Below are 20,926 nucleotides of genomic sequence, written 5' to 3'. Positions count from 1 at the left end.
CCTTGATGAAATGTTGGAAGTGGAATGATGGATCATCACCGTCCAGGGTTAGTCCACAGTTCTCAGTTCCCGCCGCACGGCACAGATTAGTATTAAAATCCCCTCCCCAGATAGGTATAATTTCTAAATTTGTCTTTGGTCCTGAATGGGAAATATCTTTACTCAACTTCTCTATTAGGATTCCCAGATTGGTCGTTTTGATATTGTTATAAAAGTTAATCAATTGCAGGTCGTAATTATTATCCAACTGCAATAGGACAGTCTGAACAAATATTTCTGAACAGACCATCTTACTCCTGTGTGTAACTAATAAATTAGATATATACACACATAGCCCTCCTTTAGACCTACCACTAATGATTGAATGGCAGGGGTATGGAAAGTCTTGAACCCATTTATGTGGATACTATCAATCGCCCAGGTCTCTTGGAGACACAGGACGTCCAAGTCATTTCCAGTTTGGTTTCTTCTAAATAAATTTGAACTCGGATATTCTGTCGTTCGAGAGGGGTATTTCCCTGAGATGCCCTGATGAAGTCCTCCAAGAGAACGAAACGCGTTGGCTGAAAATCCCTGTCTTTCTGTGAACCGTTTTTACTATCATCAATAAAGAAATTTTGAAAATTCCCAGTGCAAGTTCCTGGACATTACTTGTACTCCTGCACACACCATTCAAGAACCAACCTTTACACACTTTAGACGGAATTCAGCATAACCTGAGAGACGGGGGCTAAATGTCAGACAATTTGGTATGAAACCTGCCACACTTTCTTACAATCTGATTTCTATTTTTTGTTTAGTAAAAGCATACCCTCGGTTGAAAGGCGGAGCCACTCATGCTTTCAAAATAGTTTGTGTATCAGTATATGTGTTTTTACAGTAAGGTCTCACAAGAGCATCGATTTGACCTGTTTGGTATCTTGTGTCATTGCATTTTAATAAGGAAAGTACAGCTTTTGTGTTCTTTTTTCCTCAGGGTCACAAGATACTAGGGGCCTGATTTTGAGCTTGGCGGTTGGTTACTCCATCACAAAAGTGACGGATGTCCCATCTGCCTTATTACAAGTGCCACAGGATATAATAAATACAAGTCATACAAGATACCCGTCACATTTGTGACGAAGTAATACATCCACTGAACTATAGATCAAGCCAAATATTGGCACATGCTTGTTGTTCTAGTTGGTGCTGCAAGTACCCCGTGTCTATCGCCCATGTTGGAACAGATGTTGTCTTTATGGCTTATAAAATCTGCACTGTCCTGCCCTCTTCATTTAAAAAAATTTATGTAATGTGTTCCCTCCCCCAGTGAACTCAACAATGTACATGACTACTGAAGATGCTCCAGCAGAAAGGAGGTATTCCCAAAGTGTAGCTCTATCAAAAGGGATGGTGTCTGCTCTCCTTTTATACCAAGACTAGCAGCCCGTCCCGACGTTGTCCAGGTATGAATTGCTGCCGGCCAGTAGTATGTCGTTTTGTAGGATTTCGTTTTGATAGCATTTCTTATCTGTGACAGGCCTGTGAAATGCTCCTATTCACAGTGCACTACTGATGCACTTAAGAGTGCGCGTTCAGTAGTGTGTGAACTCGAGCTTCCCTACTTTATTTTTCCTTGCAATATTATATAGCGCGAACTCGACAACATGGCATGAGCACAATTTACATTACAGAAGAACACATTCATTTGTGGTAGACACGGGGAGACAAAGCGATTTGCCTGGAATTACAGGATGTTGAGCTGATGCCGAGATTCGAACGTAGCTCCCCAGCTCTAAAGTTCGCAATTCTAGAACTTGTGGCAGGAGGTGTGTCTAAAAGTGTATGTCGGTGCTGGCCACCAATGAGAGAGACCTGTGCATTTTTCAAATTGGTGGTGAAAAAATATGAGTATGTTGCTGGAGATGTGGGCCGCCGTGCCACCAATGTACTTACCGGGGGAGGGTAAATACCCATTATTCCGCAACTTTCTTTCCGCATACCATCACTCCGCATACTTTCATTACAAAAGTACCATGACTCCGCAATGCCATTATAACGCATGGCATTACATTTTATTTGCTTGTACCACGCATACATTTACAACGAAATTCGTTGTAAATGCATGAATGGTAAAAGCATGTTTTTTTTTAATGTTTGGATAAGGGAAGTATGGGTATAGGGGTATATGTTTTGGGGTACTTGAGGTATATGTTTCGGGTGTTTGGGTATTTTAAGGGTTCAGATATAGTTTTGGGTTATGGGGTATAGGGGTAGTTTTAGGGTTTAGGGATAAGTATGGGTTTTGGGGTACAGGGGTATTTTTAGGGTTCAGGGCTAGGTATGGGTTTTGGGGTATAGGGGTATTTTTAGGGTTCAGGGGTAGGTTTGGGTTTTGGGGTACAGGGGTATTTTAAGGGTTCAGGGCTAGGTTTGTGTTTTGGGGTACAGGGGTATTTTTAGGGTTCAGGGCTAGGTTTGGGTTTTGGAGTACAGGGGTATTTTAGGGTTCAGGGGTTGGTTTGGGTTTTGGGGTAGGTTTGGGTTTTGGGGTACAGGGGTATTTTTAGGGTTCAGGGGTAGGTTTGGGTTTCGGGGTACAGGGGTATTTTAAGGGTTCAGGGCTAGGTTTGGGTTTTGGGGTACAGGGGTATTTTAGGGTTTAGGGGTAGGTTTGGGTTTTGAGTATAGGGATATTTTTAGGGTTCAGGGCTAGGTTTGGGTTTTGGGGTACAGGGTTATTTTTAGGGATAGGTTTGGGTTTTGGGGTACAGGGTATATTTATAGGGTTAAGATGGGTTAGTGTTTAAGGGTGTTGGGGTATTTTAAGGAGTAAGGGTGGGTTATGATTATGGGGTGCAGGGGTATTTAAAGGGAGCAGGGTGGACACCCGGAGCTGGAATGTACAGAACCTGGGAAGAAAAAACAATGAAATATTGGGCACAACGCGTGCTTTTTTTTCCGTAATCCCGCGCCCCGCACACGCCCACGCCCACAGCACACGATATGAGACATGGCATGGAGGGCGGAACGTACCACACTCCCCCAGTATTTGTCAGACCCCCAGCACACGCCCACAGCACAACGCAGACACGCCCACAAGGGACTACTTTGCTGGCACGGTTCTTTTATTTTTCAAATGTATATGGTGGGCGTCTGCATAGCCTATGTCCTTCTGCTGCAACTGCCCTTTCCAACGCTGTATTGGGTGTTGTGATTGGTGCTGTGGTTCCTGAGATTACCCGCCTCAAAGGTTTGGGCTCTCTCTTTATTATATTAGTATAGATAGATATGGGTTGACCGGCAATGAAGCTGTAGATAATAGTTTAAAGGTGCAAATGTTATTACCTGAACCCTACTAAGAAAGGTGTTTGCTACTCTCTTGCTGTGAATGTCTAATCATTCACCCTTAACCTGTGGCCCTGCCTTGCCTAGGGTATATAGTCTGTCTCTGTGATATGAGTTATTTATGTGTGTGAGGCCAGGGCATGTATACAGTGATAGTGCTGTACATTTTGGATACCATGTGTTAGTTACACAAGATAGTGGTTCACCTACAGGGTGGCTTCAACTATGGTAGGGAGGAAATTCTTTCTTGTTTTTAGAAGGAAAATCATAGAATAATCTTCCCCTATCGCTACATATGATTAGAAATTAATATAAATTCAGGGAATTGTTAAAAACGCGCTACAGGGTAGTGGTGGTTTTGACTAATTAACTCACTGCGCTCTTTTCTTTTGATTCGGACCCCATTTGGCCTCACTGGACTGATATTCGTGACTAGTGGTGGGTCTACCCGTTTATGGCCGCAAAACAATAAAGGTAGTCAATTGGGTTGGGGTCACTAAGTACAGTTGGGATAGTACAGGGAGTACCAAGCGTATTAATAGCTTCCACCGACAGCAACACATGAGGAATTACAGTCCAGGCAGCTCTTTTTTTTTTAAACAAATTTTATTGGGTTTTATTTCACACAACATACATCGTTAAGTACATTTCTCACGCTATTCAGACCCTAGTGGTGGTCCTTCCTCTATCTTCTAAGGTGGGGACCTCCGATATAAACAGGACCAAGTACAGAAAACCCCATTAAAGGTTGTCCCTGGCATGTCTTACCCATTTATCTAACACATGTCATTACAAAGAAACCTCCCCCCTCCCCGGATCCCACCATCGGTGCGCGGAATAGGTAACAATCACAACCATTAGCGTGCCCAGGAGCTAAACAGACAACGGTGCGTGGTGTGTACCTGACGTGTTACAGGGGTGATCTCCAAACATGACAGTCCAGGCAGCTCTACCTGTATAAGAGGGGATCCGTTCCCCATTTGTACCCCTTTTACTCTAGCATAAAGAGGTCGTATTTAAAAATGTGTGAATTCAAGACAGTACTGTAATCATTATGAGAAAAATCTGTCTCCAAATTATTACCCTTGCACTTACTTTACTGTTTCGTATTTGTAATACAGAAAATATATTGGTAGTAGGAATATTTACAATTAACTTTTCTACCCACTCTGTTATTTCCTCTTCATCTCTGTTTTTCCCCAATTTAACTTTTCTAACAACTTTGTTATTTCTTCCTCTTCTTCTCAGGGTTTTTTTCCCTAACAAGGCTTATTTTGAGTCTCTAGAGCTTGAGCGTCACTCCGTTTCAAGTCTTGTATTCTCATAGGCATCCCTCCCCCTGCGTTAGTGATAGTAATAATCTGTTTTTGTGTTTCCCAGAATCAGTTATTTGTGTGCTGATTTTCTTTTTTGCTCCATTAACCTAAATAAAGAGCTCAGAGAGGGTGTTGGTATTAATTGTGGGTTTTTGCGCAACTCGACTCCTATTGTATCAATATCCTGTTGTATCTCAAAGATGGATTGGTGCAACTTTCTTTCCTTTCACTATGGGAGCCTGTATTTAACTTTCTTGTATCCTTGACCCTGGGCAACCTAGGTGAATATCTATTTCTTCTTACAATTGGAGGACTGGTGAAGGAAGCAGAGTTTGTTTTATGTTTTATGATTTTTCAGGTTTTAATGTTGATTAAAGGGGGAGGCAGCGTTTACATTGGTACAACGTATGCAATTACAACGTGGTCATTACAACGACTGTGTTGTTACAACGCTAACCATTACTACGACTTGCTGTAGGGGGCGCTTTAAACTAAGGGATAGTATAATTTACTATTCCAACACCTTCCCTACTGTTGCGCACGCTGGAGTTGTAATAGTAAATTATACTATTCCTAAGTCCAGCATGCCCCCTATAGCAAGTCGTAGAAACAACTTGCGATGTAATGGTATGCGTTGTAACAATACGGTTGTTGTAACAACTGCATTGTAATTGCATGCGTTGTACCGCATGCAATGTAACATCGCATATTCAATAAAGTAAGCAGTGCTTTCTTCCTTAACCTCTGCTATTTTCTTACTTTGAATCTGTGCCAAAGAACCTTAATTTGTAATTTCCTCACCCACATCCCAAATTGATGGTTATTATATCAGCTATCTACCGCTGTGGAAGTTGCTGTTCCTCCAGCATTCAGCCACAGTACTCCCACAGGGCCTGTCTAGACGGCTTCATAATGTATTCTCTGATGCAGGATTCAGACAGGTGGGGGCAGTGCTGTCTCTGCCACCTCTACCCCGGAGTAGAATCCTACTGGTGCCTCGCCTCCTGCAGGTGATGGAGAAAGGCACCTGGCTTCAGCTGAGCTACTACTTCCACTGACTCGGCATACAAGGTACTGTTGATGAGCTTACTTGGGCAGAAAGGTATTTTTTATTCTCCTTATTTTCGTCTCAAATTAGGGGTTTGAAGGCTTGTCGCTGTGAAGATTCAGTTCAATAGTTGTGCGCAGTTCTCCCACCTCTCTGCGACTGACGGTATTTGGCCTTCATATTCTCTACTGCTTCTCCTTGATGAAAATGTGCCATGACTCTGCTATTCCAGCTAATAGAGAAGTTAAAGCAACATTGGATTTAGCTTTATGAACTTTTTGGTAGCCAGACATTCATTTTGATGTTGAAGAATATATTCATATATTCTTGCCTGCCCTATTTTTTTATTTCTTTTTAAATTCTTTTTATTAAGCAGTTGCTGAGTACACAACAATGCATACTGAATGGAGAATACATACTGTAGGCCAATCATGGGAGATACAGACCCCTTCCTTTTTTTTTTTTTTTTTAAGACTTTATTTACCTTTTTCTCAGAAATGTCCAGTAGTAAAATGTACATTACAAGGCGGATAACATGAATAATAACAACATGGAGGGCGTGCATTGCATAATACATCTCAAAGGGCCAGATGTAGGTAGCCAAATACCGTTCGGTAACGGCCGATTTCGGTCGTTACCGACTGGTATTTGGCTTTTGAGATGTAAGTGGGTCGGAATTTACAGAATCGATATATTTACCGATTCGGTAAATTTACCACTTCGGTATTTTTCCGAATCGGTAAATATACCGATTCTGTAAATCCATATGTAGGTGGCACAGTTTGCAGTGCCACAGGCCCTTAGGATTTCTTATTTTACCACCCAATCCTATTGGGTGGTAAAATACCGAATTCCAGTGTACATGCACATCTGTGCATGTACACCTATGCCATGTGACACACAGACATGCCCTTAGGGCATGTATGTGTGCCACATGGCACACAAGCCTGCATTTGGGGTGCTACAGGGTGTCAAAGTGACACCCCGTTCCCCCTGCCAGGATTCGGTATTTACCGATTCTGTAAATACCGAATCTGTATTTCCCATTGATTCCTATGGGCTTCAAGGCCCATAGGAATCAATGGGAAATACGGATTCGGTATTTACAGAATCGGTAAATACCGACTCTTACAGAATCGGTAATTTTTTACCTACATCTGCCTCCTTCCAATTTACCAACTCTTAAATACCGATTCGGTATGCGTCGGTATTTAAGAGTCGGTAAATCGGAATTACCTACATCTGGCCCAAAATGAGTTACAGTTCGGGAACGTCAGACAATCAGAGGACGGCATATATGTAATCATGTTGGAGACATCACAAAGTTAATCGCTGACACTATGACATATGCGTGGCCAGGGCCATCACCAGGATTGACATTGAGAAAATACAAAAAATAACTAAGGTAAGGACATCAATAGGAGAGCACAAATGCATATTATTTATAACTTTGTACCCCTGGCGATAGAGACACTGGAACCAGCCCAGAAGGCGTCGGACGTCGCCCTGGAGGGCCTAAATCGTAGGGTGCAGCAGTTGGAACGGAGGGCGGCCGACGCAGAAGGGCACAACAGACGCAACAATATCCGCGTGGTGGGCTTACCTGAAAATATCGAGGGGGACGACATGGTTGCGTACCTGGAGAACTGGCTGCGGGACGTGGTGGTCTCTGAGGGCTTGACGCCCTTCCACACTTTGGAGAGGGCTCACAGGGTCCCGGCTCGCCCCCCTGCACCGGGTCGTCCCCCGCGGCCGGTGATAGCTCGGCTGCTCCACTTCAGGGACCGGGACCTTATATTGCGGCAGGCCAGATTGGCTGGCCCCTACAAGGTGGACAACGCCTCTGTGTCAATCTTCCCAGACTACTCCCAGGAGGTCCAACGCAGCCGCTTTTCCTTTGTCGCTGTCAAGAGAGCTCTCCGCGATGAAGGGGTTCAATATTCTCTGTTGTTTCACGCCCGCCTGAAGGTGCTGGTGGACGGAGTGGCGACGTTCTGTGATACCCCAGACGACGCCTGGCAGTGGTTGGAGCGATACAGAGCGGGCAAGGATGGCTCGGGTACCTGGACGGAGAGCGCTGAGGCCCGGCCGAGACCGCGCAGGAGCAGGCGCAATCGGAGGAGAGTGCAGGGCGGGAGGTCTTCTTCGGCTTCTCAGACTGCGCAGGAAAGGAGAGATGCATTACGAGCGGTGTCGGACATATCTGGAGTGGTGCCTGAAACTCAGGTGGCAGACTCGGGCTCGAGACAGGGCTCGGATGAGGCGGAACCAGGAGGATCGGATGAAGCTTCGGACAAGGAAATAGGGGAGCGGCTTCGGATCACGCCACAGACGGCGGATGGCCTACTGGATGAGTGACTACGAACCGCTGAGTAACTGACAGTAAGGGGATCTGCGGGCCCGGTGGGGTGAAAGCATTAAGGGCTGCTGGGGACCTGTACTTTAGGCGGACGGAAGGGCTGCTGTGCATTGCGCCCTATGGAGGGTGATGGGCTCCGGGCCTGGTTGCTGTGGGGTGGTGCTGCCGGGGGGGGGGGGTTGGGGGAGGATTGCTCATTGCCGGGATCGACATATCTGGTGGGACGGGTTCTGGCTGTCCGGCGGGCTGGTGAGTGGACACCTCCTCGACCTCACGTATTTCGTGAGTCTCTGGTATTTACCAGAGTTTCCCTCGTATTCGGGGGTAGGGTTTGGATGGGTGACAACTGTTTGATGCCTGTTCTGGGGGTGGGTGGGAGGGGCGTTGGTTGGGGATGTTATGGGGCAGTTGAGTTTCTGGGTATTTTCAGTGTGCCGGTGAGACTGTGGGGGCTTGGACTCTGCTATGTGCCCATTGATGGCGGCTAGACTGGACCTGAAGTGCATTACCTGGAATGTGCGGGGGCTTAACTCCATGAGGAAGAGGTATAAAGTGCATGCATATTTAGTCCGGAGGGGTGTCCAGGTGGCTTTCTTACAGGAGACGCATTTAACTTTGGCAGAAGGTCAGGCGCTGCAGTGGCGTTGGAGAGGGCAACTCTTCTATACTACTTACTCTGCGCATGCTAGGGGGGTACTTATTTGGGTGAGGGCGGGTGTCCCCTTTCAGCCGTTGATCACCAGAGTGGATCAGGACGGGAGGTTTGTGGCAGTGTTGGGGAGGCTGGATGGCCGGGATGTGGCGTTCTGTAGCGTGTATGCCCCCAACTTTGATCAGGCAGCGTTTTTCTCCGTCTTGTCGAGCCGACTATCGGATGTGCTCGTGAATACGGTGTACATGGGAGGGGATTTTAACTCGGTGGCAGATGTTGAGTTGGACCGTTCCCATCCGCCGCTAGCTAGGTCGGTGGTGCGTAGAGTGGCCGCGGTCCGGAGGGACTGGCAGGCCCGTTGGGGACTACAGGACGCGTGGCGGACATGCCACCCCACGGATAGGGATTATTCGTTCTACTCGGTACCACATGATTTGCATGTGCGTCTCGACACTTTCCTCTGCTCAAGTGAGGCCCAGGAGCTCACGCATGATTGCGAGTACCTGGCACGGACCATATCAGACCATAACGCTTGCCTGCTTACGGTCATCTGGACCAGGCAGCGGCAGCCGGTTCCTTCATGGCGGCTGAATCCGTTGACGCTGGAGGACCCAGTTTTCCACGCTGACTTGCAGAACTGCATTGAGCGTTACTTCCTTGAGAACTCGGGGACTGCGTCCACTCGAGCTATTGAGTGGGACGCCTTCAAGGTGGTGGTGCGAGGCGCGTGTCTCTCGTCCACGTCGGGGGTTCGCCGGACGTTGTTGGCCGATGTCGCGCGGGAGGAGAATGCACTGCGTCTAGCGGAGAGGAACAATCATGAAGCAGGCAGCAATAAAGACGATGTGTTGGAGGCCCGAGAACGGGTAGCTGCCCAGGTGGAGAGGCTCCGCTGTCATGACTACCGGGAATACATGGTCCAGGCGCATGCGGAGCGGGATTGGGTCGGCACGCTGCTGGCATGGCTGGCAACCCATGCCGCCAGGGGCACGCCGATTCTGTCGTTAGCTACGTCGACTGGGGGCGTGGTCCATTCACAGCTGGAGATTAACACTCAGTTCCGGGAGTATTATGCGGAACTCTATAGGAGTCGGATGGCGGCTTGCCCTGCGGAACTGGGTGCCTTCCTTGAGGAGGTCCAGTTGCCGCGGCTAGAACCAGAGCAGGGAGCCTCGCTTGGGGCGGCTATTACACAAGGGGAGATTAGGGCGGCGATTAAGCATATGGCCAGGAAGAAGACACCGGGGGGGGATGGCCTCCCCATGGAGTTTTACGCGGCGTATGTGGATTTGCTGGCACCTCGCCTCCACCAGGTATATGGGGAGGCCTGGGACCGGGGTAGACTACCGAAGTCGGCGCGTGAGGCGATTGTCATTCCGCTGTTGAAAAAGGGCGGCGTCCCCACGGCTAGAACGGCGTACCGTCGTTGTCGATGCTCACGGTGGACTACAAGGTGTTGAGCAGGATATTAGCGACGAAACTATCTACCCATATGTGCTCGTTGGTTCACCCGGACCAGTCGGGCTTTATCCCCACTAGGAACACATCGACGTGCATACGACGTCTGATAAGAATCATGGATGTAGAAGGGGAGGGCCCTGCAGGGGCGGCCGTGTTGTCGGTGGACATTGAAAAGGCCTTCGACAGCGTGGAATGGCCTTATTTGTTCTGCGTACTCCTCCGGTTTGGGTTGGGAGAGGGCTTTGTCCGCTGGACGAGGCTGCTCTATGAGTCGGCCACTGCTAGGGTCCGAACGGGCCGCACTATATCAGCGGCATGCGTGGTCGGTCGGGGCACCAGACAGGGTTGCTCCTTGTCCCCGCTCCTGTTCGCTTTGGCGATTGAGCCGCTGGCGGCTCGGGCTCGACAGGGTCGGTCCTTTGCCGGAGTACTATCCCGAGGCGACATGCATTATATCTCCCTGTATGCCGACGACCTCTTGTTGTTCCTGGCAGATGTAGACGCGTCCGTGACGGGAGCACAGGCCTTGCGCCGGGAATTCGGGGACCTTTCGGGCCTTCGGGTTAATTGGTCTAAGACCTGCCTCTTCCCCTTAACTGTCCGCTGCGCTCAACCAGCGGTGCTGGACGGTCTGCGCTGGGAACCGGATTGCCTGCAGTATCTTGGAGTTCATATATATCATACCCATTCGCTATTGTACGAGGGGAATGTGGGAAGGGCCATGAGGGGCATTAGAGGTAGCATGAGGTTTTGGCACGTCCTCCCGTTATCTGTGGCGGGGCGGATAGCTTTGTTAAAAATGGTGGTCCTACCGCGATTACTTTATTTTTTCCGCACGTTACCGGTGTGGATCCCACCCTCTTTCTTCCGCACTCTGCGGTCTGTGGTGATCGGCTTTATTTGGGGTACTGGCAGGCACCGCGTAGCCCTGAATACTTTGCTTAGGTCCCGGGAGGAGGGCGGTCTGGCCGTGCCAGACTTTGAATGGTATTACTTGGCCGCTCAACTTCAGTGGCTCACGCAGGCGGTGGCGCGAGAATTCAGAGGACCGGACGGCCCGCAGGGTCGGCTTGTACAGCGCCATGTTCTGTCCTTTATTGTGCTCCAACAGGAGCTTCGGCTGGAGCAGCTGACACTTGAAGAGCGTACCCTTCGCAAGTGCTGATTGCGCAGCCACAGACGGGGGGGGGGTGCCGAACACCGTACGCGCCGGAGATACCCCTGGGTATGTGTACTGCCATCCCGCACGGCGGGGATTGGTCGGCGCTTGCGGGCTGGGAAGAACTCGGGGTCCACATGCTAGGTGACTTATATCGGGACGGTGCTTTGATGCCATTCGATGCTTTACGGGAGGCCTTTGGGCTCCCGAGGGGTGACTTCCTGTTACATGCGGCTTTGGTTACTGGGATTCAGAGGCGTTGGAGGATGGGGCTGGTGGAACCACCCACATCACTGGGCTGCCAGTATGTTGTGATGGCGGCTGGCACCTATAAGGCCATCACATGCCTGTACAGGAGGCTGGCACTGGCTGACCCCCCTCCCCTTGATGGGCTGCGGGAGCGTTGGGAGGCTGACCTTGGTCGGCAGATACCGGAGACGGCCTGGCCCCAGCTTGTACGCAGGGCCTGGAAGGGCACCCGTAATGTCCGGTTCCAATTGGTTCAATATTATACACTCCATAGGGCGTACTGGACGCCTGCCAGGATCCACCGAATCTTTGGAGGTGCGCAGTCGCTCTGTCCGCGCTGCGCTGCGGAGGACGCTGACTTTGAACATATGTTCTGGTCATGTACAGGGCTTGGCACGTACTGGATGGATGTCTTCGCTTGCCTGAATGCGGTCACGGGTCGGCAAATTGATGCAGACGCGGGTGCATGCCTGCTACTCTGGTTTCCCCATACTCCTGCCACTAAGATCACTAGTAAATTTTATGATTTGGGGTTCATAATGGCCAAAAGGGAACTTACCTTACACTGGAAATCTAGAGGGGGACCTAACTTCCTGAGGTGGCGGAGGAGTTTCCTGCAATGGGCCTCATCTGAAAGCACTCTCCGATTGCAATTAGCTAGGCGCGCAGCGAATGATAAAGCGCTAGAGACTGCTAGGGCATGGAACGCGCTAGTGATAGATTTGCAGTTGCTTATGGAGGCTGATGATGGTGGGGAGAATAGCGAGCTGGCGAATAGGGAGGGGGATGTGGGACGGGGAGAGGTGGAGGCCACAGGGGTGGAGGAAAGGAATTAACTGAGAGCCCGGAGGCGGGGAGAGGGTGGATTGAGGGGGACACTGGGCCCTGGGGTTGGAATGATGGGCTTGGGCAATGCCGGACTATACCTGGACTTCTATGTGGGCGGTGATTGAAGGGGAGTGCTACCTACTGCTGAAATGTTAGACCAGACAAACCGTGACAAGGGTGATGAGGCACACTGACAAGGGGGGGGTGGGGGTAGAGAGGGAGGTGGGATGTTATGCTTAGGATTTGTTGATAGGGTGTGTGCGGACGAGACGGGGGAAACGGAATATGAGTGAGTAGATATGAGAATTGGAAATATCTGTTCTGTGCACAAAATTAATAAAAACTGTTTTAAAAAAAAAAAATAACTTTGTACCCAATCAGCCAACCCCCTCGGGGACAATCCCACTCTCTGGCTGCGATTGGTGGTCGGCGTTTACTCTAGCAATGTAGACCTTGTATGGGCCCCAGATGTCAATCGGTCTGGACGCATTAGGGATCTGAGCAGAGTATTCTTCACAATTAATGCTGCAAAAAGCCATAGTACTAAGCCATGATTTCAACATAGGTGATCGTTTACCACCCCACAACAAAGCGACTTCCCTTTTGGCATGAATAAGCCCAGAGCGGCGAGTCTCCTAACAGCACGAGGAAAGTTAGCAAAATAGCCCACCAAAGCGATTTCGGGATAGGAACCAGTTGTATGCCTAGAATGTCGCCCAGGGTCCCATGTATCTGAGTCCAGTAACCCTGGAGGTTGGGGCAGGCCCAAGAGAGGTGAGCAAAATCTGCAAAGGAAGCTTTGCATTTAGGGCAGTGGTGGGGGCGGCTAGGGTCAATTCTATGTGAGCGTGCAGGAGTATGGTAAAGCCTGCGAAGAAACTTAAAGTGAAGGAGTTTGTGTTTACTGTTCAGGGAAACCTCTTTGGTAGCTCTACAACAGTGTTCCCATTGGTCATCTGTGATAGGCTTGCCCAGATCCTCTTCCCATGCAGTGCGCACCCTGGTGTCTGAAACGGGAATTTAGTCATTACACAGTTTGTATAATTTAGAAATCAGATGTGCCACGGTGGGGTGTTGAACAAGAAGCGTCAGTGGAGGCGTCTGGTCTGGAGCCAGTGGGAAGGTAACAAACGAAGCACGAGCATGGATCGTAGTCGGGTCAAGATAAAGGAGTCCATGAAAGAGCGCTCAGAGAATCGGGAATCCCCTGAAATGGAAAAAGCATGGCCCTCAGGGAAGAGGTCGCCAATGGTATGAATGCGAAATTTCTCCAGCGTGTGCTTGACCACCATTTCCCCCGTGATCGGGAACCAAGAGGGATTGGGCAATGGTAGGGCCGGCAAATATAATTGAGTAAGATCTAGTAGTCTACGCAGTCTGACCCAGGCCCAACATGTGGTCGAGACCGTCTGTATGTCTCGAGGGTCGTGAGGGAACCCAGTGGGAAGTATATTGGCAAGGAGTCTAGAGAACACCAAATCAGCCTTCGGCTTCAAATATAGAATGAACGTGTCTGGATTAAACCAGGGGTGAGCGTAGGAGCATTGTGCGATTAGGAAATATAAATAAAAATCAAGGACCCCGAAGCTCCCTCTTCCATAGGGAAGAGTCATCACCCGCCATTTTACCTGTGGAGTTTTACCACCCCATAAGAGCACAATTGTGAGAAAAAGATTTTGGTGGGGCGGAACCGGGATATTGTGAAAAAGATATAAAAGTCACGGGAGAACAATCATTTTGATTATGGCAATACGCCCTGCCATGGACAAAGGAAGACACAGCCATCTCTCAATCTGGGTTTCCAATGAGCTAATCGCACTGCCATAGTTTAATCTAATCATGGTGGCGGTGTCGAGATGGATATGGACACCCAGGTATTTAACCGCATCCTGGCACCTTTCAAGGGGGAAGGAGCAATCCCAAGCGGATGTGCACGAGGTGAGTGGAAAGATGACTGATTTATGCCAGTTGATGTTGAGACCGGAAAATTTGCCAAAGAGAGTTATTTCTGAGATTAGAGGCTTGTGATTAAGCTGGGGCATCCTGACATATAAAATCGTATTGTCCTCATATAGAGAAATGAGGAGAGGGCCAGTGCGGAATTGCAACCCACGGTGTAAATGTTTTTCTTGAAAAAGAAGGACCAGAGGATCCATCGCCAGAATAAAAAGCAGTCGGGACAGGGGGCAGCCCTGGCGTGTACCACATGACAAAGAAAAAGGTTCAGTGATGGTACCATTGAGGAGTATACTAGCAGTAGGCTCAGTATACAATAGAGCCACTGTAGAGACAAAACATTTCGGCATGCCCATGCATCTCATGATGGACAAGAAGAAAGGCCACTCGAGGGAGTCAAAAGCCTTCTCAGCGTCCAGAAGGACAGCGGCAACCGGGATGGAAGGATCAATTCTATGTAAAACTGTGGACAGAGTCCTTAAATTTGAAGAAGTTGAACGATGCGGCACAAAACCAGACTGAGCAGGGGAGATCATGGCCTCCATCAATAGTGACAGACGGATAGCAATGACCTTAGCCAGAATCTTATAATCAAGGTTTAATATAGATAAAGGTATGTAAGAGCTGCAGACTTTGGGATCTCTGCCCGGCTTAGGAAGAAGAATAATGACCCCTTCCCGAAACGTAGGAGGCAAGTGGCCCACCTCCAGCGCCTGCAAGTCATGGAAAAAAGTCGAGGAGTCCACATTGGGGCCATAGACCGCGACAGGAACCCTTATGTCCCATAAGGATTCCTGTGACAATCAGATTACTACCTTCCATGTCAGACATGGTCTTGGATAGTGCAAATGGGACTCGTTTATGTATAAATATGGCCACCCACCCTGGAATACCTACTGTAATTGGAAAAGAAGCGGTGGGAGCGCCAACTTATAGCAATGCGTGAGGAGTCAGGGGAGAACTAATTAGTTTCCTGCAGGAAGACTATGTCAATGTTGTGCCTAACGATATAATTAAGTACCTGTCTGCATTTTTTAGTGTTATTCAGTCCTCTAACGTTCCAAGACATCAAAGAAAGCCCGGAAGGCCCGGGCTGTAATCCTAGCTGAACCATCGGTGAATCAGGAGCAAAGCTAAACCGACCTGCACGCCTCTCCATCGCCTCCAAAGAGTATAATAAACAGTGAAACAATCACATGAAAGAGAAATGAACCAAAGACCCACCCACCACCCAACCTCCTGTAGAACCCCAAGAGGCAAACCCGAATGATTACAATTAGGTACAAAAACGATATACATGTTGCTAACACAATTGGAAAAGAATAAGTAATCTCAAAACGATCCAATGCAAGCAAAGAACCATAGGCATTCGCCATGGGGCGTAACAACGCCACGACGGTCAGGCATACCAAACAAATATGATATAGCTGAATAGAAGAGAAAAAAAAGCATGACAATTTACAACAGAGCGGCACTATAGGATATGCAGCAAAAGCAATTAACCAGTCACTGGATCTGAAAAGAGGTCGACACTATTCTGCGAGCCACCCTGGGATGGAGAGTTCGATCTTGGACCAGCAGCAGCGCCAGCACCATTCTTTTTATATTCTTGACAGAACTCCTGCACCTCCGTGGGGGAATCAAATATACGAAACCGCCCGCAACCTCAACCTTCAACCTTGCGGGATAAAGCAATCCATATTTGAGGCCAAGGTTTCTCAAGGTTGCTATGACACCATTGTATTTGCGCCGCGCCTCCTGGATCATGATGGTAAAGGACCTCACCCTTCTCGCGGGCCGCGCGAAGGGCAGCGTCTCTGTCACGAAAGTTCATGAGTCTTGCAATGATGGGACGTGGAGGCAGGCCAGGACGAGGACGGGGCTCCAGGGATCTATGGGCTCGTTCCAGAACAAAACTCTGAGTGAACGCATCTCTGCCGAACAGTTCAATGAGCAACTTTTCCACAAAAATGTCCATACGGCCAGTAGGAGTCGTCTCTGCCACACCAAGGATGCGAATGTTATTACGTCGGCCGCGGGCTTCTAGGTCCTTGTTCTTGATGGCCACATCCTTGAGGATTTTCTCCTCGTGCTCCAGTCATTTCAGTGAGGCCCATGCGCCGTCTTCAATGTCTGAGACCCTAGCCTCCACCACATCCAAACGCCGGTCGTGGGCTTGTATCTTAGACCCCATCTCCGCCAACTTTAGATCGAGGCAGTCAAAGCGGACATCGATCGACTTAAAGCCGGCTCTCATCTGACTCATCATGGCTGTAACAAGAGAGGCCGCGCCCTCATGGCCGTCGGTGTCTGCCGCGCCAGTGGACGCCCGGGGGGAGCCTCAGAGGTGGGGCCAGGAGTTCTGTCGAAACTCAGTTTGCGCTGGTTAGGATCTCTTTTCCCCATGGTGCAGTCCAAGAAAGGAAAAGTGTTGGAGGGATGACAAAGTTGAGGCCAAAATTTGCTCCCGTGAATCAAGGAACAGGCCACACTCAGAGGAGTACTTCAGGACTCAAACAGAGGCAGACGGCGTGAGAACAGCAAACACAGGGACCAGGGCAGGCACCACAAGAGCGCTCGGAGCGCAATAGGCAGGCACCAAAATCCAAGCCAGCTCGTGGGAGACAGATGTAAAAAAAAAAAAAAGAATGGCAGGGCCTCAGCAGTAAGCCGCCGAGAGTAGAGGCGTCACGGTGGGATGGTCCGTCAACCTGCGAGGCAGCAACTGTAGATCCCTTGTTGGTGGCAGGTTAGGTGTTCATGAGGCATTTAGACCCAGGCCGGTCCGCTAATGAAGCCCATTCGTGTGTGGAGCGACTATTTAGCCCGTGTGTCAGAGCAGGGAGGCCACGGCACTTTCGGCAGTAGGTAGGGCGGCAGCAATGAACTCAGGGGCAAGTGTGAGGCTGCAGAAATCCGTGGCCCAGGAGCGTCCCAGCAGGAAGGAATGCTGCCAAAAATGGGACGAGGAATGCCCAGTGGAGCCGCCTAATGGAAGAGGTGTGCCTAGTAGAGCCCACCGCCCCAGCCGCGCCCAGCCAAGCAGTGCGAGGTCTCCACCCCAACCCCCACCACCCCACCAGCGCCGCAGCCCAAAATCCAGGCCCCAGCACGGGTGCGCGCAGAAGGCCGGAAGGCCAAAAGCATGTCCTTGCACCCGGGCCCAAGCAGGAGCCGCCGCGAAAAGGCGGGGGGGGGGGAAACAAGCCCCGTGAACCGCAAGACGGCACACCTGGCAGCGAGGGCCCCACACGGCAACACTTACCGATGGGCAGACGCAGCTCGGATCACACGGGGAGAGGGCAGGCAGGCCGCACCATCAAGGGCCTCGCCGGGCTCGGCAAACGATCTGCAGGGCTCCAAAAAGCTGCAGCAAGTGCTCGGGAAGGATGGAGGAGGTCCGCTGTGCAGAGGATGGAGTTACTTCATGTAAAAAGTTTAGGAAGCCCCAACGGCGGAGCTTCATGCGGAGGCAGCCATCGCCTCCATGGCCACGCCCGACCCCTTCCTTTTTCAACTGTGATTCCCTTATTTAATACATTACATACACAGTACCTTGGATGTCCCCTAAAAAAATGGTTACACTCCAATCCTTTTGGGTGTTTACAACCATTGTCAATGGCTCCTGAATCTTGGCATCAATTATAAAACCTGATTTTTGCAGATCTTAAAATGGATCTTCCGCTTTCAAAGATGGTCCATTTTTTGTCCTTTACCTAAGTTACCTACTCCAGAGGAAATTACTCAACGTTTTTGACAGCCATTTTTCACCTTCATTGATTACTTTATGCTGTTATTTCCAATAGAAGGACCTGATCTCTTTTGAGTTTTGGTAGGTGCTGGGTAAAGGAAGGGTATTAGGAATTTAACAAGTCTTTCCTCTAGTTATCATCCCAAATCCAATGGGCAGACAAACTAATGAAAGTCTGAGACAGTATCTGCAATGCTACGTGAATGCAACTAAAGATAATTGTGCTTCCTATTTATCAGTGGTATAATTTTCTTATAACAATGCAACTGATCGTGCTACTAAGGTTTCACCTTTTTCTGTACGCAAAGTTACCAACCAAGATTATTTTTCCTTCTTCTTCTCGTAGTGACCCATCGGTTCCTGGGGCTACTGATCATTTGAGTCAGATAATGAAATAAAAGTAATTGGTTTCAGACAGCTTACGCCATTCTAAATTGAAAAAACAAATCAAGATCAACATTTTCCATTTTTCTCCATGGAGTTGAAGTATGCATGTCTTCTCATTTTCCTTCTGATTATTCTTTCTCAGTAAAAATTTGACCACCATATTTTGGTCCATTTGTAATTTCTCATTAGATTAATCCTGTGGTCTTTTGATTGAAGTTATCTCATACTTGGAAGATCCATTTTGTCTTTTCTTCTTCTCATTTGAAGCCATATGTTCCAGATCCATATCATCAGCTGTCATCTGAACCTCCACCAATCATGGCATGTGGATACCAGAATATGAGGAACAAGAAATTTGTGATTCTCAAATGTTTCAAATGTTGTTTTCAATTTTGGATTTATTGGAAAGATTAGCCATCTAGTAAGCTTTCATGGCAAGATGCTCCTTGTGTTCTTCCTGGTTGGTTCAATTTTTTTTCCGAGCTTCAGAAGGGTGAAATACTTTTGCATCCAGAGCAGGAGCTTACTGGAGGTGGCAAGCGTGCAATGAAAATATTACACAGCAATAAGGGTGTTGCATTACTCTTCCTTCAACACACGGTTTTGCATCCTTGTGACTGAGACTGTGCCAGTGTTTACACAGTTGCAGTCACCCGGTGTGTTTCTCAGTGACTTCAGAGGCCTAGGGTGGCGTTCTGCATGGCTGGGCACCATTATGGTTTAAACTGTATAAGGCATGTCTGTAGTCTCAGTCAAAGTAGGTGGTGTTCGATGACTTGTCCAGATCCAGCAAACACACATATGGAATTTGATATTAGATGAAATATGCCAAACTTGGTCTTCTTCTTGTGCCTCGTCAAAGTTATGCATGGAAGAAAGAACTGTACTCAAGCCTTATGAAATGCACTTTCGAAGATTGTGATTTATCCAGTGATTACTTTGTGAGCTTCCCAAACCAAGATTAAGTTTTATCTTTTCCAGTTATGTCAGTTCTTGTTAGAACTATATATAAGTGAGGCTTTAATGAGTACTGAATGCATTGCAACACATTCATTACCTTATTTATTGTTGCATTCATCACCCACTTGACACTATTTTTGTCCCTGCTTTTGGTCCTTGCAACCAGAATTCCCTTTCAGTCTTCTTTTGGTGGCCTGGCTTGTCTCTTTTCTCTACCTGGTGTCTGGCTTATGTAATTCTGGATTCATTTTCAACTTAAAAAAAGAGCTATGGTATTGTCAAGGAGGTTTAGCCGCCCTTGTGGCTTTTATCTCCTAACTTAGATACTCCTGGAACAGACCTGCCACCTTTCACATGTACTATTAAGTGCAGGGTGGAACTCTGGCTTCTGGGAGGAGCCATTCTTTCCACAGGCAATCAAGAAACACATTTGATGAGCCTTTTCATCGCTCATTCTATGACAGAACCAAAATAAGAATATAGAACCTGAAGTAAGTAGGATTTAAGTTTTGCAGGCCAGCTATCTAGGTGATTTATTCTCTACAGTCAGCCCAGCACCATCGAAGGTTTCTGGCTGCAATAGATGAGAACCAGCATTAGACTTGTGATAGCAAGTCACTCCCTACCAAGCCAGTTACTTTTGAAACCTCAGAGACGGGCAATGTTGCCTCCAGTTCATAGACACCTAAAACAAGGGTCCAAGGGCCAGATGTAGGTAATCCGATTTTACCGATTCTAAAATACCGGATTTTACCGATTCGGTATTTTAGAATCGGTAAATGGCATGTAGATAAATATCGGTAAAAAATACCGATTCGGTAAAATTCGGTATCGGTCAATCGGAAATTACCGAATCGGTATTTACCGATTCTGTATTTACCGATTCGGTATTCCCCATGCATTCCTATGGGCCAAAAGACCCATAGGAATGAATAGGAAATACCGAATCGGTAAATACCGAATCGGTAAATACCGATTCGGTAAATACAGAATCGTAAAGCAGACAAAAGTGAAACTTAAGTAGGCAGCCAATCAGGTGCTACCACCCTCCCCCTCCCTACCAGGAAGTGGCTACACAGGCAGCTGTAACTAATTAGAAGCTTCTGGAAAGGCAGTTGGAGCTGAGCTGAGTCCCTGAGCAGCAGAAAGGGTTTTGTGCACTTTTAAAACTGCAAAATGGCAAGCAGCAAAGAAAAAGAGCAGCCCGAGAGGAGGAGGAAACTCAAATTCAGCAGCATGGAGCTGCAGGTCCTTGTTGAGGAGGTGGTGAAGGTGCACCACAAACTGTTTGGCAGGTAGTCCCTCACTGTGGCAGAATCTGCCAAAAGGAAACCATGGCTGGACATACTGGACAAAGTAAATGCAGTTGGGGTGACTACCAGAGACACAGAGGACCTGAAAAAGCGATTTTACGACCTCAGGAGCCAAACCAAAAAGAAATTGGCTGAACACCACAAGCAGGCATCAAAAACT

This window comes from Lissotriton helveticus, chromosome 4_1 (assembly GCF_964261635.1).
Source record: "Lissotriton helveticus chromosome 4_1, aLisHel1.1, whole genome shotgun sequence".
In the NCBI taxonomy this organism is placed as follows: domain Eukaryota; kingdom Metazoa; phylum Chordata; class Amphibia; order Caudata; family Salamandridae; genus Lissotriton; species Lissotriton helveticus.
This window is presented reverse-complemented; position numbering follows the sequence as displayed.